Source organism: Perognathus longimembris, chromosome 18 (assembly GCF_023159225.1).
Source record: "Perognathus longimembris pacificus isolate PPM17 chromosome 18, ASM2315922v1, whole genome shotgun sequence".
NCBI classification, from domain to species: domain Eukaryota; kingdom Metazoa; phylum Chordata; class Mammalia; order Rodentia; family Heteromyidae; genus Perognathus; species Perognathus longimembris.
In genome coordinates this window covers 42,870,691-42,894,699 of record NC_063178.1, presented here as the reverse complement: position 1 = coordinate 42,894,699, position 24,009 = coordinate 42,870,691, and the positions used below count along the sequence as shown (strand labels likewise).

Here is a 24,009-nt window from a genome sequence, read left to right as displayed (position 1 = left end):
GTGTCTGAAAAGCAGGGAGCTTCATATGAAAGCCAGACATTTTAAAATATAAAATATCACAGCGGGCATGAGGCCCTGAGTGTAAATCCAAATGGCGTAAAAGAGCCACAGAATAAATTAAAGCTCCACACACATGACTAAATCACGGTTACACATTATTATTTAGGTTAGGAATATATATCTCCAAAGCAAGATATTGCCCAGGACAAGTTGCTAGTGCTAGCAGCAGCAGCAGGGGATTTCTAGGTGTAAGTTCAGTCCAGTCAGATATCTATCTGCTGCAGACTCACCGTCATCCGCGGTTGTCCAGAACAGCATGCCTTGACCACACGTGAAGAGGCTGAGGCCCTGAATTCCGCGGTGCTCCACTCTGTGTCCAGAGCTGTCCGGCTGAATGCTCTCTATGAATCCTTGCCCTAGGAAGAGAGGGTTCGCTAGTTTCACTTAGCTTGTCAGTGGCGTGATGCCCTGGGGCTCTGGCCTGAGCTTCTCTCCCATGATGGAGTTCGAGTATCACCAAAACCAGGTCAGCTGCAGTCATTTTGAAGAGACAATTTAATGGGGGGCGGGGGGAGAAGAAACCCACCCAAACTTCCTCTCCCTCTAAAAGTGATTGAAACACAGATTTGTTCATGCATATTTCTTAAGTTCTCAAATTTATGCTTCACCAAAGGGGCCATGGTGTGTCTCCTTGGGCTCTCAGGACACTACTTACAGCCAGGAAAGATCATATTGTTTTAGAATGCAAGCACAGACCCCAGTGCTCTCTGCAGCTCTGTCTGGAGAGCAGTGAGCTGACCGTCTCTCTCTCCTGGCCTCCCATCCCCCGATGCAGGAACAACAGTGGCTCACCAGCGTCCGCCCAGTACAGCCAGGCTCCAGAATCCATAAAGGCCAGGCCTACGGGCGCCTGGGATTTCCGCCACAGCACTCTCCTGCCGCCGCCATCCATGGAGGCGCACTCAATGCTGGAGCCAGGCCAGCCCCTGCCCTGGGCACCCGTGCCCACAAAGCACATGACCGTGGAGGGCGGGTGCAGCGCAATGGAGGTGGGCTGGTATAGGCGGTCGCTTAGCAGCACCCCGGGGTACTGGGCTTGGGGGGAAGCCATGTGGATGCAGGGAGCCTCACTGTCAATCCAATAGATGTTCCCACTCAGCCAGTCCAAAGCGAGGTCGGTCACAACCCCTTCCAGAGACAAGACTTTCCTCCAAGAAAGCGCCCCCAATGGGCTGGGGATATGGCCTAGTGGCAAGAGTGCTTGCCTCTTATGCACAAAGCCCTAGGTTTGATTCCTCAGCACCACATATATATAAAATGGCCAGAAGGGGCGCTGTGGAGCTCAAGTGGCAGAGTGCTAGCCTTGAGCAAAAAGAAGCCAGAGAAAGTACTCAGGCCCTGAGTTCAAGCCCTAGGACTGGCAAAAAAAAAAAAAAAAAAAAAAAAAAGCGCCCCCGAGTCCGTGAGCCTCAGGAGCCTGACGGCACCGTTATTCAGCTCCGACAGGTAAAGAGCCTTTTCCTGGACCAGATAATCCAGGGAGGCCAGCGGTTCACACTGGTAAATGGGAGCATTCTGTGCTGCAGCAGAGTTGCTCGTTGGGGTGAAGTTTTGAGACTTTCCAGATAGATCTATAGGAAAAAAAAAATAGGTAAGTGGCTCTGGTTGAACGTAGTCTAGTTCTTCATCTTGGTCTTGTATTGCTGTATTGGAATCTTAAGGTTAGATTTTCCAGATATACTATCATCTGGAAGTAGAGAGCAGTTGTGTTGCCCTCTTCCTGCAGCGTTAAGCAGTAGCAATTTCTAGAATCTCAAAATCTTTGTCAAGAATTGCTCCCTGTTATAAAGCCCTCCTCCACTGTGTATCACCGGTGGTAGATGCCTATAATCCCAGCCGAAAGGGAGAAAAGGATGAGAAGATGGATGTTCAGGACAGGTGTGGACAAAACCTAGTAAGATCCTTCAAAAACTAAGCTGGGCCTGGTGGGGTTTCTCTGTGATCCCAGTGGAGAAGGGAGAATCTGGTCTGAGGCTAGCCTTGCAAAAAATTTAGAGGCATAGTTCCATGGGAGAATGCTTGCTGGACTAGCAGGTGTGAGACTCTGAGCTCAAATCTTAGTACAAAATTTAAAAAGCCATTAAAAAATAAATGATACATATATGTCTACGTAGGAAGATAGATGATAGATAAATATAATGCTAAAGATAGACATGTCTAGCTATATATATAGATATCCTTATGCATTTTATCCATCTGTATCTACCTATTTATCTATCTATCTATCTATGTCTCATTGTGTAGCCCTGGTTGGTCTGAAACCTAGGGTCCTCTTACCTTACTTCCTTAGCAATGAGTTTATAGGTGAGCCACCGAAGCCTTCTTTTTAAACTGAGACTCCATTAATTAATACCTTACTGATGCTGAAGTCAATCTGGCATCAAAAACTTTTGTTTGCCTTTTTAAAATGCCAAAGTTTACAAGTCCTCTAGATAGTAAAAGAGGGGGGTAACCTGCTTGTTTGTACCTTTTTTCCTCCTATTAATTTAAAGCAAGTTTCCTCACAAACACACTTTGATGTATGCCATCCTGAAACCCAGCATAGCCGCTGGTATTTGCAGTGACTTTATTTCCTCAGCTAGGTACTTGTACAACCAAGCAAAGGCAAACACACCTCAGGAGCCCTAACTTCACTGTGTTCTAGGGTGTGAACATGTCTTGCCAGACTTAAAGTAGCTCTGGTTTCATTTACTTATTTAAATAAATATTGATGTTGCTAGTTCTTTTAGCATGGCCAGGATACTTTATGGAAGTTACGGTGGCACCCAGCACAGAGGAAATGCTTAATGTGTCACTGTATTTGTAGAACATGCCAAGGAAAAGAGCCCCTAGCATACGCTGCTGTCCATGGAAAATTCAAATACTGGAAGTCTGAAACAGGACATATACCAAGCACAGACATACAGTACGAGGAAGGTTCCAGAACAGTACCTGCACGATAATGGTGGGCAAGGCCAGAAGCACGAATGCAGAGTCCTGGGGCGAGACACAGGTGACTCCATCATCTGCCAGCTGGAGGCAGACAGCAGCAGTGGCCCTGGGCTCTCGGGCTCAGGAGGCACAAGTGGGAACAGCCCGCATCCAGACAAGGGCAGGGCGAGCGGGGCTGGAGCATGGCGTGTGTGATCTGCAGGAAAGGAGCGAGCGCCTTGAACACAGGACACGGCTTTCCTTCTGCAGTGCTGGGAACTGAATGCAGGGTACCCTGGTGCTGACAGAGCCCCCGCCCCTCCACCACTCAGCCACATCCTCAGCTCAGCTCTTGCTTCTGAGGGAGAATGGGTGGCTACCGCTGGGGTGGGTGCCAGGCAGCTTGCCCGGGTGCATTCCAGAGAGAACGCCAGGACGGCTTGGGAAGCCCTGCAGACCTTGAGTCTGTGGGGTGGCTCAGATCGCTTGATGAGCATAGCCCTGTTTCTGGCCGTCACCTTCTCCATGCGCCCTACTGTTCCTGCCTTTGGCTCAGTCCAGAAGACCTCGTCTTCAAACACAGCCACTGCGAACGGGCTCCTCACCTGTGCCAGCCGTATCACCTGCAAGGGCAAAGGCGAGCTTTCTGGGGTAGCTTTTGTAAGAGACACGGGACAGTGTACATGAGTTGAAGGCCAGCAGGACACTTACACGCACACCAGTCCCATCCAGGTTGGCAAAGCCAATACAATGGAATTGGTCATCAGACCAGAATATCCTCCAGCTTAACTGGTCCAGCACTAGGCTCGTTGGCCAGCCAAGACCTTGACCAATGAGTACTTTCCTGCTGCTACCATCCATCCCAGCTTGTGCAATTCGAGGTGTGTCCCCACTTCCTGTCCAGTACATCAATCTGTGTGAAGAGGACTCCACTTTAAGATAGTGCATCACTTCACTGAAAAAGAATGCCAATGTCCAATTATGTTTCCTCAAATGTTAATCTGTTCCCTAAGTATATTAAAAGAAGCTTTTCTTGAAATTTGATGGTCATTGTTTAATCCTTTTGTGATGGTAAACACTCTGTAATGACAACTGTACAAAAATACTTGGAATATATTTGTCTCCAGCTAGAAAATACCCAGGGAACCTGACTACATTTTTTTTTCTTCCTTATAAGTAGGCAAGCTCTATGTGCTGATGTGAGCCTCAGACCTCATTAAATTTTTTTTGGCACTGGTAGTGGGGCTTAGCCTCATCATCTCCTCTCACACTCCTTTAGATTTTTCCTCTGAAGTCTGGCACTCTACCACTTAAGCCATACCTCCACTCTGGCCTTTTTCTGGCTAATTGGAGATAGTAATATTTTGGGTTTGGCTGCCTGGGCTGGCTTTGAAACTTCATCCTAGATCTCACCCTCCTAGAATTATAGGCGGAATCTACCAGTGTCTGGGTTCAGACTTTATTCTTGACTATATGCCATTAGATATATCAAAAACTCCCTTTAGTTTCCCAAGGACCTTGTTGATCCATTCCTAATTGAATTCATTTCAAGGTACCAAATGTGGGCTGTCTTTGGATCCTAGGATTCCTGTATCATTTTCATACATTTGAGACACATATGGTTATCTCTGTAAGGGAATGGAGTGTTAACCTTAACTTCCTTTGCAGAGAAAAGACTCAAAAGAACTCCAACCTGTGTTGTCACAACTTAGATCTTCCCTTTACTTTCACTTTCTATTCCCTTCTCACTTTAAAGCCATCATAACTGCACCACTGAGGTGTATTTAGTTACCAAAGCAGCAGAAAGTATAAGTGGACCACCAGGAGTGTCACACTAATTTCTCATGTTAATGGTATAAAGAACCTGTCCCAGGTGGGTTTTAGGCAACTGTGTTACAGTTGACTCACATCTTAATACCATTAAAGTCAGCTAAATTTCCTATTCATTCTTCTAGATCAAGAGAATTCCCACAAGCAAAATAGAACTAAGGAAGAAGAGCCAACTTATAGATGTTGACCACATGAGAAAGCAGAAAAACTAAGATGTTGACCAGAGTTTTAACACCTTGACTCACCCACTGAGGGGACACAAAGCCAAAGACTGGGGTTGAGTCAAGTCATCTTCCAGAACAATTGTGTACTCAGATTTTCTGCTCCAGACAGCAAAGAGCTGAATGGCCAAAATCTGGCCAGCTGTTCCATCAGTCCAGTAAAGATTCCTTCCAATCCAGTCAATTGCGATACAGTCTGGTTTTATCCCTAAAAAAATAAATTCAATAGGTGTACTTATGCTATTTGTGTGTGTGTGTGTGTGCATCCATTCATACATGCGCGCGTGCACACACACAGGCACACACACTGGGATTCATATTCTGCACTTTGTCCTTGCTACTCTAGCCATAGAGCAAGGACTCTACAACTCTAGCCATACCCCTAGGTCTTTGGGCTTTTGTTATTTCTTTTCCAGTAGGATCTGCAGCTCTGACCCGGGCCATCCTGACCCATGATTCGCCAGTGACTGACTCATCCTCCCACATAGCGAGGTGACAGGCGTGAAATGCCATGCCCAGCTTATTGGTTGAGAAGTGGCATCATGAACTTTCTTGCTCAGGCTGGCCTTAAACCAAAACTATTCTTAATCTCTAACTCAGGAACAGCTGGGATGATGAGGCCCAGGTGGATATTTTATAGCTTTTCTGTGTTTGAGCTCCTAGGCTTGCATGCCATATGAATTCACTTTCCAACAGCTGTGTGCATTTCTAGATGTCCTCGAGGTTAAGACATTCTACCAGACAGGCAGAACGGCATTACGAACAGTGGCCGGTGGCCGGTACATTGGCAGAAAGATAATAACACAGCTTTATACTTCTTGTCAACTAGAAAGACTCAAGGCTAGATAGAATCTGCCAATGTTCAGAATGCTAATGGCCACTGGTTTTATTATGTTATGTGCTTTTAATAAAGGTAGATTAGAGGCTGACAAAGTGGAATGCATACCTTTTGCCACAGTCCCTTTCATCTTTGTGTTCATACTTATCCACCTTATACTTTCTGCATTCAGATCAGCCCAGAAGACTTTCTGATCCACTAAGTCATAGTCAACAGAGACAGTCATCAGGTTCTTGTCGGTAGTTGCCAGAATATTCTTTCAAGCTTCTCAACCCATACAGGAATAGGTTAAACTGAATTGCAACAAGTAGGATTGGCACAGAACCTGTCAAATAAGAATTGCCTTCAACATAGTCATAGAATAGACAGTGGAGCCTGTTGGGGATTCTGCTTGGCCTTGAGTGGGGAAGGGCGATGAGAGTGCTCCCGAGATGCTGCCCTTCCCCCAGCCCTGGGGCAGTATGGAAGTGAGCCACACCTATCTCCTTCTGGGTCCGGAACCAGAAGGGATAGCTTTGAGACCATCCCCCACCTTGCACCAGCAAGCATGTGTGCTCCCTTTTCTCGGGCTTTACCCAGAGGGCGGTACTATGGGAAGTGACATTAGCCCATCAGGGAGGTCCTTGGGAGCTGCTCTTGGACGGATAAGCTCGCCAGCCTATCGCCAGCTCCTGCTCAATCCTCGTCATCATCATTATATTACTGTGAGCCCCTCCCGAATAAACCAGATTGCTCTCCAAAGCGTCTCTGAGATCCATGTGTGCCTGGCTTCCTTGGTGGGTAAGGAGGGAGGAAAAGGGGATCTCATTCGGCCATGTCACATTAGGCTTGCCCGTGTCCCTTTGCTCTACCTTGGCCGCCCGAGGGTTGGGCGCCCCGGGGAGAGGGTGAAAAGGGGAGCACTGATAAGGGAGCAAGCTTAGCATCCCCGAACCAGGGCAGGTAAATCTAGCCCAGCAGGAGCCCAGCCCTGGCAAAGGAATACAAGGACACAAAAGTCACTTTTTTCTCACTGGAAGGACTAAAATAGTAACTAGCTGAAGTCAGAGTAGTTCTCTGTAGTATAACGATTGGAATCACAACCATAGTTGAATGTTACTTAAAATAAAGCGATTAAAACAAAGCTTCAGTGGAAAGTATTTGAAATTAATATTTAGGGGAAGGAAGGTAGAAAAGAAATATCTGACCAGACAATCCAAGGTCGAGTCATGGATTCAGAGCTCAGAGTTATGGTTTCATTACAGTAACCCCATGATACTAGAGACACAGATCTGGAAGGTAGGCTCTGGAGATGTGCTAGGCTTTCTCTAAAAACAAGCAAGTGTCAGGAGCATTAAAAGGTAAGGAAGAAAGAATGTTCTGGTGTGGCCAGAGGCCTTAAGAACTCAGAGCACGTGAGCAGCGTACTGACTGCTTTACAGGTGTGGCTGTCGGGCTCCAGCGAGTAGCCGGGGTGACAGGCCTGTAACTCCAGCTACTCAAGAGGCCGAGAGCTGAAGAGCCAGGTTTGGCATTACCCAAGAGAAAAGCTCCATGAGACACTGATCTCCAATTAACCAGCAAAAAGGCGGAAGTGGAGGTATGGCAGCTCAAGGGGTAGAGTGCCCGCCTCGAGTGAGAAAGTGAAGTGATAGCTTGAAGCCCTGAGGCCAAGCTCCAGTACTAGCACACACACACACACACACACACAAAAAAAAATTAAAACTGCATTTTTGTTCTATGTGCGTGTGTTTCGATCGGTTGCATAGCATGTGCATTGTATGAAGTATCACGGATAATCTATATAACATGCAAAGCAAGAGGTGGACAGGTACACATAAATCCCACGCATTCCACGTGGAGGACTTGAGCAGCCCCAGGTTTGAGACTCCCAAGGGATGCTGCACCCCGGCTCCTGTGGGGAGTCCCGGCAGGTGGCAAGGCAGGAGTGAGGTTCAAGGACCTCCGCAGGATCCCATCTCCCACCAAGGACTCGGCTCTCACTCCAACTGCAAAATCCACTCTGTGTACCAGGAAACAGGGCTTGAAAGACACTGAGGGGAAGGGGGCAGAAGAGCCCTGGTAAAGGAAGAGTAAGGACTATCCTCTGAGATCATTATTTACCTATAAAGTAAGACAAATGTCCACAACAGCCAACACATGTAGGGTCTTGGACTCAATGCCTACAGGTAGATTGATTTTTTTTAAGGGGGAAGAAGAGGCAGGTGCCAGCAGCTCATGCCTGTCATCCTAGCTACTCTGCAGGCTATGATCTGAGGATCAAAAGCTGGAGCCAGCCCAAGTGGGTCAGTCCATGAGGCTCTTATCTCCAATACCCTTCCAAAAAAAGCCAGAGGCAGAGCTGTGGCTTACGTGGTAGAGCGCTAGCCTTGAACAGAAAAGCTCAGAACAGCGCCCAGGCCCAGAGGTGAAGCTTCAGGATGAGTATTTAAAGGGAAAGGGAGGGAGGGAGGGAGGGAGGGAGGGAGGGAGGGAGGGAGGGAGGGAGGGAGAGAGGGAGGGAGGGAGGGAGGGAAGGAGGGAAGGAGAGAGGGAGGGAGGCAAAGGTCAGGTTTTGGAAAAGCTATAAACATATATTTAAAAAGAAATGATACCTTGAACTCCCCCCTCCTTTGCTCTTGTATCTCTTGCCTCCTATCTCTGAACCCAAGTGCAGTCAAAGCACTGGCCATGCAAGCCCCTCCCCGTTTGAATCTAGCAGGGTACTATACCCAATTCAATCCTTAAGATCTTCTCTTCTACCCTGGCCCCACGAGGTACTGCAAGCCTTTGAAATATATCATCAATAAGAAGAAAAATAAGATCTCTTCTATCCAGGAGATGGCGCATCATGTGAAAAGACCGAGGGCCAACATTTAACTCTTCACGATGCCGCCTTCTAACTCAACAAGGAATAATTGTGGAAAGAAGAATGGTTTTCCACTCATGGAAATATACATTCTTTTTCTTTTTAAAATTGATTTTGTTTTAATTAAGTAGTCGTACACAGGGGATCCAATTCCAGAAGTCAGGTTATGAGTACAATGCATCGTGGCCACTGCTACACCGCTACCTTCCCATCCTTATTCTCTTTTCCCCACCCCATGCCCAGTCTCAAGTGTTGTATTCTCAATTTTTGCATCATGTCCATTGGATTGAGTGTCTGTACTTTCCCACCCCAAATCCCTCCATCCCTGTCCCTCACTCTCATTACTCCCACCTTCTAGAACACGTTTCAGTTTCCTGATGTGCAATTTTCTCAATAGTTGATAGCTTTTTTTTTCATTCTTGTTTTAAAAGGGCTGTTGTTTGGTGTGATCTCTAAGAACTCTGTAATTCAAATCCTTTCCTCAGTGGATCTCCAAGATCTGTGGTGTCCCTATTTTCATATTCAACTGCTCACTAACATTCCTTTGTAACCCCAAATCAATACGTTGCACTGTCACGATCATTTGCAGGCGTACCTAAACTACTCAAGTCACTCAGTATGTGTGTTCCCAGCAGGAGTCGAATGAAGCCACACTCTGCCTCCTTGTGTCAGAAGTTGGTAACCAAATGTCCCTTTTGTAATCTGTTTAGGACCACACTTTGGGTATTTTTGCACTGTTTGGTAATAATGCTGTGTAAAATGGCCTCTACACAGCTGAAGTGTTGTCTAGTCCTCCTAAGCACAGGAAGGATGTGATAGGTCTTAGGGGGAAAAAAAACACATTTTTGTCAGATAAGCTATTAAGCATGAGTTATAGTTTTGTCAGTTCAATATTAATAAATCAAGAGATATCCAAGTGACATCCTTAAAGCAAAACACAGATGTATACAATTGGGTGATCTACTCAGTGATTAACAAAAACATTATAGCCCATGTCTCACATGAAGCCAGCCTTGAATTTTTCAAGAGCAGTGGTTCAATATCTGCTGACTCCGCCGCATTCACGATCTTTACAGAAAGTAAAATGCCACGAATAAGAAGAGTCAGATACTGAGGGGCTCGAGTATTCCCGGGAGGCCCAGCGGAACGTATGGCATCCATGCTCGTCGCTTTTGTCAGAACAGTCGGGGTTCCCATCGCATAGCCAGCCCTTGGGGACACAGCGGGTTCAGTTGTCGCAGAGCAGGGAACATTCTTCGGTGGGCTTCCAGCAGCCCAGCTCGTCAGACCCATCCGAGCACTGCAGAGCCCCGTCACAGTGCAATTTCTCCGCGATGCACCTGCTTCCGTCCAGACACTGGAAGACCCCTGACCCAGAGAGGCCCCAAAGCATCAGTCATATGGAAAACTCACTTTGTTTTTTATGTGCATGTGTTTACTTTTCTTTCTTGTCAGTCATGAGGCTCGAACTCAGGGCCAGGGTGCTGTCCCCGAGCTCTTTTGCTCAAGGCTAGCGCTCTACCACTTTGAGCCACAGTGCCACTTCTGCTTTTCTGGTGGTTAATTCTAGATAAGAGTCCCATGGACTTTCCTGCATGGGCTGGCTTTGAACCGTGATCCTCAGATCTCCTCAGTAGGATTGTAGGGGTAAGCCACCAGCACCTGCAGATCAACTCACTCTTGTTCCGGGATGTCACAATCAAACTGAAATCGTTGGATCCCAATGGTAGCACCGAGTCGATTTGTAAACTAGAAACTTAACTAAGTCATTGAAATGAGGCCCCGTGTGTGTGGTTACGCATTAGACCACTGCCCACTGCTAGAAGTGAGTGCTGGAGGAAAGTGCGGCTCAGCTCAGAGAAAGGCAAACGCTGGAACGCTTAGCAAGAAGGCAGGAGGTAAGCCCATGACTCAAGTGGGAGTCGTGGGTATTCACACCTTGCATTCTGACAGGACGTGGCTCTCGCTAGCGCTGACAAGCTGGGGAGAGTGGGTGTGACTGGTATTAAGTCAACACTTGCATGTCTTATCATCTTGGCAGGAGGCTGGGGACATGGGGGAGGGCGACAGACCTGGTTGGTGGCAGAGCTGGGAACAGTGTTCTTCATCTGAGCCGTCCTGACAGTCTCGTTCACCATTGCAGAGGGATTCGCGAGGCACGCATCCCGTCCCATCTCCACAGAGGACTGCGGACCGGGTGCAGAGCACGGGGGGGGGGGGGGGGGGGAGGAGGGAGTGAGGGAGGGGGGAGGGGGCAGGGGCTGCTTCCAAATCCGCAGCGTCTAGAGCAAACTGTTGCTTCAGCAAATCAGTTGAGGATGGTGCTGCTCCTCCCCCCCTCCCTCCCCTGTCCCTCTCCAGAAAGCCTGCGTGTGGCTGTGTGCGGACGTGACTCCACTGTATAAGAAGAAAATGACACCAACCCGAACATCCTGACCTGACCTGTGCTCAAACTGATACATTAGGCCACTGGCTGGGAATGCGGGCCAGTTGCCTTCACACTGCTGTGTTGCTCTGCTGTGTGACCCCTCTCTGCTGTGTGACCCCCCTCTGCCTCATGACCCCCCTCTGCCCCATGACCCCTCTGCCGTGTGAGGCCCCTCTGCCATGTGATCCCCCTCTGCCCCATGACTCACCTCTGCCGTGTGACTCCTCTCTGCCGTGTGACCACCCCCTCTGCCGTGTGACCCCCCTTTGCCCCGTGACCCCCCTCTGGCTCTCTCATTCTGTGGTGGTCTAGGACAAAGCATAAAGCACACTCATTTGTTGCGATGCTTAAGTTGCACCACTGAATGTTATCAATTAGTGCCTCTCCCCTTCTTTTTAGCAGCTAGATAGATGGATTAGAATAATTAAAGTAGGGTTTATTCACTTTATTAACATACTTTACTACCTAAGAATTGCACCCTTATACCTAACGCTTACCCAAATATTGAGCCAAAAAGCAAAGCCGTTTAGACAAGAATGAGCCAGGAGAGGCTGATGGCATCTTAGGTACCACGCTCTCTGGCTTCTATTCCTCCTGAGCCATCCAGCTGCTTCTGCCAACAAACACGCTGGCACCTGTGGTATGAATGCCTCTTTCTGCTCATGATCCAAGTTTGGATGCTTTGGGCTCTGTGCCAAAGGCTTATATGAAAAGAAGATAAGTAAAGCCAGCTTTGAGCAGATTCATCTGAACTGCTCTGACACAACTTCAACAGAAGGGAGAATGCTACTCTTCCTGGGCCGCAGTGAGTACCCCTAATCCAAACATCTAAGACCCCCTAGTACTCCAAACTAGAGACTTTGTGGTTGCCTGCTTGAAGCTACAACAGAAAATTCTACTCCTGATCTCATGGAACAGGTCACAGGGGAAAATTGAGCCCAAACTATTGCACTGAGATTGCTTCAGGCGGAGTGTATGCAGTGTATAGAAAACACAGATGAGTTTCGTGGCTATACTTGGGACCTATTCCCAAAATATTTCATTGTGTGTAAACAGATAGTCCCCAATTCAAAGCAGTCCTGTTGCCAAGCATTTTTGGATAATGACATAGCCATACCTAGAAGTGTCACCGAGTTCCCTACAAGATGTGACTTGCTATGTGTTCCATGAAAAACAAACAGGGGGTAGGGTTCTTTTGTAACCCAAGTGAGAACCTTTCTTATGTGCATTGCTGCTAGACCAAGCGCCTTAGAGTGTGCTAATGTGCAAAGCAAAAGGCGCGGTGAGGTAAAAAGTTCTGAGAGTCCTGCCACAAGCCACACCATTTGGCCACTTTAGAAAATGTGTTAGGTTCTTATATTTCCAGAATATGGGCAAATTAGGGAAATGGCCTGCTGAATTATGGCGTGGGACAACTGCAAAAGACAGACTTACAGATACTCAGTATCTTATGGCTAGAAAGACACACTGGAAGGGGCACTGTGAAGCAGAACGGTGAAAAAATAACCCAGCAAATGAAGGCTCACCTCATACCTCCTGGTCCTCTGCCAGAGGATCATCTTCCTGATGTGCAGCTCCTTCAACACAGACAAGGGCACCAGCGTCTTCCTGCTCCACAGCATCAGGTCTGTCCCATCCACCGTCACCAGGTAGGGCTTGTGGGCCGCCGCCACCCCGTCGCTCCAGCTCCAGGACTTGCTCAAGGAGTACCTTCTGTTCTTCAGAAGACTCAGACTTTGCAAGCGTAAGGAAGAGCCAGGTCTAGAAGAGGATGCTGAATATGGGGCCTGGGGCTAGGATGAGGGAACACTGGAATGTGTGTGTGGGTTCCGGCTAAGTGGGGTTCAGAGACCCAAACTGAACAGAAGCAAAGGCTCTTCCTATCACGCTTTGTAGGTTTTGGTTATATATGTAAATAAGGCTTAGTAAAGTGTGATAAGCCTCAGAAAAGCAAGGGGCCTTGCACTGCCATTCGGCTATATAAGATGTATACTAAACACACCAGGTCACCAGCATTTAGCAGCAGGCCTCGAGGATGGCTTTCGGGGAAGAAAATAAGCAAATTCACCTGCACAGGTGTAACCTGTTCCAATGGTCGAGTTCTAAAGGCAGCTCTGGTACCTTGTTTGCCATGGAAGTTTATTCCCATTATTCCTCTTTGTAGAAGTAGAAACCAATTCTAAATATAACAAAAGCGATCAAGTACATTCAAAAAAGTTTTTTTTAAGTAGATTACTTAAGAGGTTTTTAACATTATGAACCCCATAGTAGACTTTTAGACAGGAGATGAGTGTGAGTTTGAGTGATTTATCTAAATGTTAATTAACTGATTTGACAATTACATATTGTATGCATGTGTTAAAATATCATACTATGCCCCATAAGGACGCATGGTTATTGTGTCAGTTTAAAAAAAAATATGGCTGGGAACATGGCCTAGTGGCAAGATTGCTTGCCTCGTATACATGAAGCCCTGGGTTCGATTCCCCAGCACCACATATATAGAAAATGGCCAGAAGTGTCGCTGTGGCTCAAGTGGCAGAGTGAAAAGAAGCCAGGGACAGTGCTCAGGCCCTGAGTTCAAGCCCTAACACTGGAATAAAACAAAACAAACAAACAACAAATATGTATATGTGTATATATATATATATATATATATATATATATATATATACACACACACACGGGGGGGGGCAGCAGATCCAAAAAAAGTAATAAGAAATGTGAAAGGAATGATTAGAAGTCCCACTAAAATCAAGGCTCTGTTCGGAGCTACCGCACCTTCCATACTTCTGCCTTCTACACTCATGGTCCAGCACTTATCCAATGTTTTGGTGACCCAGAGGAGACTGGCTGAGCCCAAATCTAAGGCCATCCGGGGTCCGCCATCCAGGTGCCCCTCTGGACCTCCTGCCTGTGTCTGCCGTCAAGCGTCATGCTCTGTAGGGGCTTCCCGCTCTCCACCCAGTACAGGGCCCTCCTGGGCCAGTCCAGCAGCAGCTGCAGTATACTACCACGCGTGACATAGAGGGGCTGTGTGTCCCCGCCAGGCAGCCTGGTTTTCAGGATAGTACCTCGGTCACAGAGCAGCCAGTACAGGTTCCCAGTTGCTATGTCCACATTTGCTGAGCAGACTGTAGGAGGAACAGTAGCAGCTCTGTTAGTAAAAGGTTTCAAGTGCCTTCCCACAAGGGCTCAAAGTGGATCAAGGGGAGAAGACAGACAAGAGAGGCAGAAAGGACGAGAAAGCTGGTAGCTCTCGTTGACAAGATGCTTATGGATGGTCCACTCTCTTGCCACGGGCGTTCCTTAGATCCTCATAGCCACCCGCAGAAGGATGTTTACATACAGGGAAAGCTTGCATTTGGACGCATATCCACTTTCCTCCCTCTTACGGGTAAATACGGAAACCAATCACTTACATGCCAAGCAAGTAAGAACTGAGATGGTCAGAGGAAGGCCGAGAGCAGGCCAGTGACCCCATGACAGTGCGTGGAAGGTCACCCGTGGACGGCAAGGCAGTGAGAATATTTATGACTAGAAGACAGGCACCAAATTTTAAACTACTCTTACTGCTCCTACTACGCCCGCTCAGCTACTCCAGTGCCAGCTGGGACCACGGCCATCTTGCATGACGATTGAGGACAATACCAAGCTGTCAAGCCAAAGTGCCTGCTCCGTTTGGGAGGCGTCAACTTCCACACTTATTTCTTGAAATGCACATTCAATACAAAGAGCTTTACTCTTGCCGATTGTTTTGAGGATTAGAGTTAGAACACATAAAATACTGAGAAAAGAATCTGTTGTTTTCAGCAAGGTGCTGAATCTAAGCTGCACAGTACCCAGTTACTAAGTTCAGGAATGCTGTAAGCAGGCTGGGCAACAGAGACAAATAACTAAATTATACTGACTTAATAAAGTACTAAACATACAACTTGTAGCTTGTTTTCCTCTATGATTCTAATGTAGGTTCACTAGTCCATATCCAAAATCCTTGGGACCATATGAAATGGGAGGAGTGATATTCGCATGTACATAATCCAATATCTTTACAAGATGAGATCAACGGTTAAACACAAACTTCATTTATGTGTCATCATTCCCCATACAAATAGGCAGAAAGTATTTTTATACAGTATTTTCTGTGGGCTCTCTCAACTTCCCCTCGCTTGGGGGGAGAAGGGGCTTGTCCGCCCCTTCCTGGGTGGCCCTTTATCGCTCTCACCTGGGAGCGATGGCCACAGGTAGCCTCGTCTCTCTCTCTCGACTTCCCCTCGCTTGGGGGGAGAAGGGGCTTGTCCGCCCCTTCCTGGGTGGTCCATTATCGCTCACTCGGTGGCGTGTGGTCGCAGGGTGCCCCAAAGCCGTCAAGAACGACACGGACGCGTGGGTCCCTGGAGAAAACCTCTAGGGCTTCTGTCTATTCAAATGAGGAGCCTCCCAGATATACTCCAAAGGCGGGCACAAGAGAGGGGCCCCTGATTGGTCCCAAGGGGCTGTCCCTCAAGTGATGTCAGACTTCCTTCTCTTCCTGTTAAAGACAGGAAGGGGAGGGACAGGCTGAGGTCAGCTGTGGCCCCTTAAAGGTGCAGCTGACCCCAACAATTTTGAGCACACTGGTACTTTGCAGCTCAACACAAGTTCAAGGGTGGCATTTCCCATTTATCACATCTGACGAGGTTCACAGACTTTCAGGTTCTGTGGTTTTGGAGTACAGGGTTTTGGATTTGAGTTGCTCAATCTGCTGCCCATACTCTAGTTTTTGGTATTAATTGAATCTATACAGTAGAGCTCTGTGACCACTTCCCAACTCCGTATTTCATCATGCCACACCTGAGCTTGCAAGCCGACATTGTGTGACTATTTACACCATGAAAGTTGCAAGTACTGCAAATCAAGGGGTGGTTGTTTTGTGTATTTTTTTTCTTTCCACATCAGGAATTGGCAAGTAATTGCCCTTGTATCAGCACTGTTGCCTGCTTTTAGGTATATATTTGGTGGAACCTATCCAATTATGTATCCATTATCTCTGACTACTTTCTTGATACAATAGCAGAGTGGCGACCACAATGAAAATAATGACTATTGAGTCTTTTATACAAAAATCAGTTGCCACTGCCTAGGCTTGACATACAAAAGTGATGAAATGTTACAGATTAATCATAATGCATTATGTGTACAGCCATTGACTTAAATAACACAAAAAATCAAGGGCATTTTTTCTAGTATTTGAAATTTATTATCTCATTCAGAAAGTAAGTAATTTATGCCATGGATGGAGCAATTCTAACAAGTCTTCATCACTTTACCTTTGTATGACTTATATAAGCAAAAGGATCAAACTACACTGGTATCAAAACAACAAATAGTTTATTATTGTTGTTGTTATTTTCAACATACTATGTGAAATTATTCCTTTTTCTTTTGTTTTTCTTCCCTATGGTATAACCCCGGTTGTTTGTCACTGTATTTGATTTTGGTACCCTGGGTATTGTATATACATTTATCTGAATTAGGGAAGGGAAGAGGAATATCAAAATGGTGAGACAAAAGGTAAAAAGCAAACTAATGCAACAGCAATACTTACAGGATAATATGTTGCGAACTAACTGTACAACTTGGTGTGAAGGGGAATTGGGAAGGAGGGAAGGTGGGAGAAAAATGAAGGAGGAGGTAACAATTTTGACAATAAATGTACTCACTGCCTTAGATATGTAACTGTAACCTCTCTGTACACCACCTTGACAAAAATGCATTCATCCAATGACTTCTTTACCTGATTCAATCATGAGAAGACACTTACTCATAGATTGTTAAATTCCAACTATATATTGACTTCCAATCCAAGAATTCAATATAAAAAAGGATTTTGACCACGCAGTGGTGGCACCTGTAATTTTTACTCAGAAAGCCGAGATCTGAGGATTGAAGTTCAAAGCCAGTCCAAGTAGAAAAACCTGTGAGACTCTTATCTTCAATTAACCAGCAAAAAACTAGAGCTGTAGTTCAAGTGGTAAAGTGCCAGCCCTGAGTGAAAAAGCCAAGCGAAAGCTTGAGGTCCTGAGTTTTAGTCCCAGTACCAGAATAAAAACACAAATAAAAAATATGTTTGTCAAAAATCACCTAAATAGCCAGGCACTGGTAGCTCTTGCCTGTAGTCATGATTTAAGGCCAGCCTTAGCCGAACAGTCCACTCAACGCCATCTCCAAAACCACCAACAAAAAGCAGAGCTGGGGATGTGGCTCGAGCAGTAGCGCATTAACCTGACAAAGATGGGGTCCTGAGTTCAAACCCCCCTGCTGCCAAGAACTAAATTGTTGAAACAACAATGAAGATTTTACAATAAAGAAAATCATGTGTTTTGTTATTTGTAGCAAGTGCTTACCAGCATTAAACCTTATAATAAGCATATGCCAAGTTCTATATACACACTTTTTCCTCAGTGTGTTAGAAAGTTACTCATCACCATGACACAATATCTGGGGCCCAAATACTGGGCCTTAGGGTGCAAACATTTCTGTACTATCCTTTGGATACGGGAAGAACTTCCACAGAATCAAACTCCGCATTTCTCTTCATGTCTGTGAAATCACTCGTGCCTAGGCGAGTTGACAAGTCTAAGATTGCCAAATTAGTAAGAATAGCTGTCTCTCCTCTATTTGGCTCTACCATCTACAGAGAATGCATATATTTATCTGTTACCGATTTAATAAAAATCTTTAACAGATTCAGGGTTGAAAGTCCAATTGCCAGGATCACAGAACGTTCTCAATGCTATACCGGTTCTTAAAGACATAGTTAATTTCTAAAATAGAATTTAGAATCCCTCGTGTTTTTGACTAGGAATTAAATGTGAAAAATTTGGCCTCTGTTTTCAACATGAAGAGCTGGAAGGAAGTATGACTCAAGTGGTAGAACAGTTGAGTTCAAACCCTAATACTGCCCCCCCCATCAACCTGAAGACAAGATTGATATACAAATTAAAACATTAGTATTAACACACTTGGATGAATAAATAAGCTAAAAAGGCCATCAAGACTGGGAATGTGGCTTAGTGGTAGAGTGCTTGCCTCGCATGCATGAAGTCCTGGGTTCGATTCCTCAGCACCACATACACAGTAAAAGCTTGAAGTGGCACTGTGGCTCAAGAGGTAGAGTGCTAGACTTGAGCAAAAAGAAGCCAGGGACAGTGCCCAGGCCCTGAGTTCAAGCCCTAAAACTGGCAAAAAGGGGGGGGGGCAATCAACTCAAGAACAAGTCTAGAGAATAGGAGTAATACTGCTTGCTTTTGACAAGTTTTTAACTATTACAGTACTTGGATCTTGAATGTTCTTGGAAGACTCATGTGTTGCTATTGGTCGGTGGTGGAACTTTTAAGAGGTGGGGTCCGGTGGCTGGTCTTCAGGTCACTGGAGTTGTGCATGGCTTTGAAAGGGATTGTGGAGATCCAGCCCCTTCCTTTCTCTCTTTTCCTTCTTGGCCATGAGGTGAGTGGTTTTATTCCATCATGAGTGTCCTGTCATTGTCATAGCAACCCCCCTTCCAGCCCAAAGCAGTGCATCTGAACAAAGGAGGTATTCCTAGGGGAGGATCACAGGGCTTGATAGCTATGTGCAGATGATCATAGAAAATGATGCTTATCGAAATGAACTCCAAGAAATGGAAACAAGAGGTTTTCTATTGTACTGTCTGCTGTCCTGGTTTCTCCCTTTTGTCTCTGTTTTTTTATTTCTGTATCTTTGCCTTGTATGTAAGCTTATCTGATTCGGCGAGGGGAAGGGAAAGCACAGAAACAGTGGGACAAAGGGTGAACTAATGCAGCAGTGATACTCACTAGAAACTATGATGAAATTGAGCCATACAACTTGGGGGGAGGAGGGTGGGGAGGGGAAAAACTGGGAGAAAATGAGGGAAGAGGTGACACTGTTCAAAAAGAAATGTACTCAATACCCGACTTATGTAATTGTAACCCCTCTGTACATTACTTTAACAATAAGAACATGGTCTTGTTCTCTTCTATCTCTTCCTCTTTGCAAGTTGATCATCTCCACGACTTATTGTAGTAACAGGAAGCTGACTATCACGGCCACCAAGGCTCAGCACTCCACACTAAATCCAGCTCAGACGAAATCATCAACCTTTTACATATCCTTGAGATAATAATTGAAACACCGAAACCAGTTAGCAACATCAGCCACATGGGAGAAGCCAGCCTATTGAAGGGGAAAGATATTCTCACTCATGGCTCTCCCTAGACGGCTGTCTCGGGACTGTGTGATACCTGAGGCCATACCTGCCCCTTTCAGCTTGTCCTGAGTATTTTCCAAGCCAAAGATTGAGAGCATCTGCCTCCCACGCATGTGGTCTCCAACTAGGATCTGGACAGGTTACGCTGCATGGGACTGTGGCTCAGCGACCTGCAGGCCCAATGATACTCCTTGCCGTAAAGCCTGTCCTTCACATTTGGCAGACTACCCAGGGTAAAGATACCTAGGAATCCAATCACTCACCCCAGAGCTCAAGGCTCAGCTTTCTTTTCTAAAGAAGTTTGCATTTTGGATGAGTACAGAAAATGGAAGGATGGGGTATGGCTTTTCATAGCGTGGGAGGGAAGAGAAAGTATATATTAGCATATTAAGAAAATGTTTTTGCTAGTTCTCGTCTGAAATCTGCATTGCAAACTGTTTCTATATTAGTGTAAGAAAAATCTGCAATGCAAAATTGAAGAACGAAAGGCCCTTTTCCATCCTCCCCTGACTTAAGGCCAGAAAAACTTTCAAACCTATTATACATCTCAAGGAGTCTCTAAATCATAATCTGGTGATCTGCACCAGCCACCGAAGAGAACCGGTAAATCACGAACACTTGTCACTTAAATGAACTAAGGCCATCCTTTGTTATGAAAGATTCTTCAGATCGGAGTAGACAAAGTTTCTTAGCACTAGGTATTTTAGAATCAGAAAACCAAAGAGATGGGGAAAGAAGATGGCCACCGTGACCCACCTGTCCGCTCAGTCCAGATCTCCTGCATTTGTCCTGAGTTCCCAGTGGAGTAGACCACTGGATGTCCATGGGCATTTGTCCAATAAATCAGGTTCCTTTTCCAGTCAATATCCAATAAATAGATGGTCTCAGGATGCTCTTGAATTAGAGTTTTTTCTATAGCAGATCCCATAGAGCCAACTTTCAACAAGTACAGATGTTTACCCGAGGAAAACACAAGTTTTAACTCTGTGAAAGAAAAGGAGAGGTTTTCCAATCAAGCTGATAGTCCCTTCCTTTTTGTTTTTATTAATTGCATAAGGGGGTTTCATTGTGACATTTCCATGCACGTACAAATTATTCCAGTCAGTCTTACCTCCATCATTCTCTCTTACTCCTTCTCATAACACTCTCGCTTATATTCTTTTTTTTTAAATTTTTTTATTATTAATTGAACATAAATTTTTTTTTACAGGGTGTTGTGCAAAGAGGGTGCGGTTACATAGTAGGGCAGTGTGTACATTTCTTGTGATATCTTACAACCTGTTTTTCCATCCCTTGTCTAGGTCAGGTAGACCCATATGCAATATACAATGTATCAAGCACATATACAGTGTTCACAGACTTGGTCTCTACTTTCTCTCCATCTCCCTTTGTTAACAGTCATATATCAGGGAGATCATGCCCCTTTGTTTTCTGTGTTCTAGGCTTGTCTCACTCAACATTATTTGTTCGAGTTCTGACCATTTCCCTGCGAATAACAATATTTCACCATTCCTAATCGCTATGTAGTATTCCATTGTGTATAAGTACCATATTTTTTGGATCCATTCATCTGTGGAGGGGCATCTGGGTTGTTTCCAACTTTTGGCTATTGTGAATTGTGCCGCGATAAACATGGAAGTACAAATGTCCTTTTGATATCTTGGGTTTTGCTGTTTAGGATAGATGCCTAGGAGTGGTATGGCTGGGTCATAGGGTAGGTCTATATTGAGCTTTTTGAGAAACCTCCATACTGTTCTCCAAAGTGGTTGTACTAATTTGCACTCCCACCAACAATGGAGAAGGGTTCCTCTTTCCCCACAGCCCCTCCAGCATTTGTTGTTTCCTGAGTTCAGAGTATAGGCCATTCTAACTGGGGTGAGGTGGTATCTCAGGGTTGTTTTTATTTGCATTTCCTTTACTAGCAGGGATGTTGAGCATTTCCTCATGTGTTTCTTTGCCATTTTTATATCTTCTCTTGTGAAGTCTCTCTTTAGCTCTTTTGCCCATTTCCTAATAGGTTTATTGGGCTTGGAGGGGCTTAGTTTTTTGAGTTCTCTGTAGATGACAGATATCAGGCCTTTGTCTGTTGCTGTGCTGGTAAATATCCTTTCCCATATCGTTGGCTGTCTTTCTATTTTGGTGGCTATGACCTTAGCTGTGCAGAAACTTTTTAATTTGTAGTAGTCCCATTTGTTGAGTCTTTCCCCTATTTGTTGTGCCCCTGGGACTCTATTCAGGAAGTTCCTTCCTGTGCCTATAAGTTCTAGTGTCTTTCCTACTCTGTCCTTCAGTAGTTTCAAGGATTCAGGTCTGATGTTGAGGTCCTTGATCCATTTTGAGTTGATCTTGGTGCATGGTGATAGGCTTGGGTCTACTTTGAGTTTTCTGCATATGGCTGCCCAGTTCTCCCAGCACCAGTAGTTGAAGAGGCTATTTTTATTCCATTGTACGTCTTTAGCTCCTTTGTCGAATATCAGTTGGCTGTAAGAGTGCGGTTTTATTTCTGGGTCTTCAATTCTAATCCACTGGTCTTCCGATCTGTTTTTATACCAATACCATGCTGTTTTTGTTATGATGGCCTTGTAGTAGAGCTTGAAGTCTGGTATGGTGATACCTCCTGCGCTATGTTTTTTGCCTAGAATTGCTTTGGCTATTCTAGGTTTTTTGCTGTTCCATATGAATTTATGGATTGGTTTCTCTATTTCAGTGAAGAATGTGGCTGGGATTTTGATAGGTATTGCATTGAATTTGTATAACAATTTGGGCAATATGGCCATTTTCACTATATTGATTCTGCCTACCCATGAGCATGGGAGGTCTTTCCATCTCCTTGTGTCTTCTTTGATTTCCCTTATTAGATTTTTGTAGTTTTCATTGAATAGGTCCGTCATGTCCTTGGTTAAGTTGATCCCTAGGTACTCTATTCTTTTTTTGGCTACTGTAAATGGAATTGTTTCCATAATTTCCTTTTCTGTTTGTCTATTGCTGGTGTACAGAAAAGCTGCTGACTTTTGTGGATTGATTTTGTATCCTGCTACTTTGCCAAATTGGTTTATTAGATGTAGGAGTTTGGGTACTGAGTTTTTTGGGTCCTTGAGATATAAGATCATGTCGTCTGCGAATAGGGATAACTTGATTTCTTCCTTGCCGATGTGGATCCCTTTGATGTCCTCCTCTTGCCTTATTGCTATGGCTAGGGATTCCAGCACTATGTTGAACAGAAGTGGGGAGAGTGGGCATCCTTGTCTTGTTCCTGTGTTTAGGGGGAATGATTTAAGTTTCTCTCCATTTAATATGATATTAGCTGGTCTGTTGTATATGGCTTTTATTGTTTTGAGGAATGTTCCATCTATTCCTGTTCTCTCCAAAGCTTTTAATAGGTATGGATGTTGTATTTTGTCTAAGGCTTTTTGGGCATCGACTGAGATAACAATGTGATTCTTGATTTTAGTTCTGTTTATGTGGTGAATTACATTGATTGATTTACGGATGTTGAACCATCCTTGTGACTGAGGGATGAAGCCTACTTGGTCATGATGTATGATATTCTTGATCACTTTCTGGATCCTGTTAGCTAATATTTTATTGAGGAGCTTTGCATCTGTGTTCATTAGTGATATTGGTCTGTAGTTCTCTTTTTTTGTTGGATCTTTGCCTGGTTTGGGGATGAGTATGATATTAGCTTCGTAGAATGAGTTTGGGATTTCTCCCTCCGTTTCTATTTTGCGGAAGAGTTTGAGGAGTATTGGAATTAGCTCCTCACTAAAGGTTTTGTAGAATTCGTTTGTGAATCCATCTGGGCCTGGGCTTTTCTTAGTAGGGAGGTTCTTGATTACCTCTTGTATCTCACCGTAAGTTATTGGTTTATTTAGTTGATTTATTTCTTCTTGGTTTAGTTTGGGCAGTTTGTACTTCTCTAAGAATTGATCCATTTCTGTAAAATTATTGTTTTTTGCTGAGTAGAGGTTTTGGAAATAGCTCCTTATGATTGTTTGAATATTGTGTGTACTTGTTGTAATTTTTCCTGTGGAGTCCCTGATTTTACGAATATGAGTCTCTTCTCTTCTTTTTTTTGTGAGTCTTGCAAGGGGTCTGTCAATTTTGTTTATTTTCTCAAAGAACCAGCTTTTAGTCTTATTTATTTGTTGAATGGTCTTTCTATTTTCAATCAGATTTATCTCTTCTTTAATCTTTGTAATCTCTCCCCTCCTAGTCGTTTTAGATTCTGTCATTTCTTGTTTCTCCAGTTGTTTTAGTTTCATCATGAGGGTATTCACCTGCTCTGCTTCCATTCTTTTAATGTGGGTACTGAGTGCAATGATCTTGCCCCTCAGTACTGCCTTAGCTGTGTCCCATAGGTTTCTTTGTGATGTGTTTTCTTTGTCATTGTGGCTTATGAATTCGTTGATTTCATCTTTAATTTGATCTGTGGCCCAAGTGTTGGATAGCAGCGTGGGGTTTAGCCTCCAAGAGTGTGTATAGGCTCTGTGGTATCCTTTGTTGTTGAGGGTTACCTTTAATCCACTGTGATCAGATATAATACATGGGATGATGTCAATACTTTTGTATTTGCTGAGGTTCTTTGTGTGGGCTATGACGTGGTCTATTTTGGAATATGATCCATGG

The 24,009-nt window shown here is 45.0% G+C and overlaps 1 pseudogene; it reads right to left on the bottom strand.

The window, feature by feature from the left end:
• Positions 1 to 219: 219 nt before the first annotated feature.
• LOC125366983 overlaps positions 220 to 24,009 on the bottom strand; it is a 39,271-nt pseudogene continuing 15,481 nt past the window's right edge.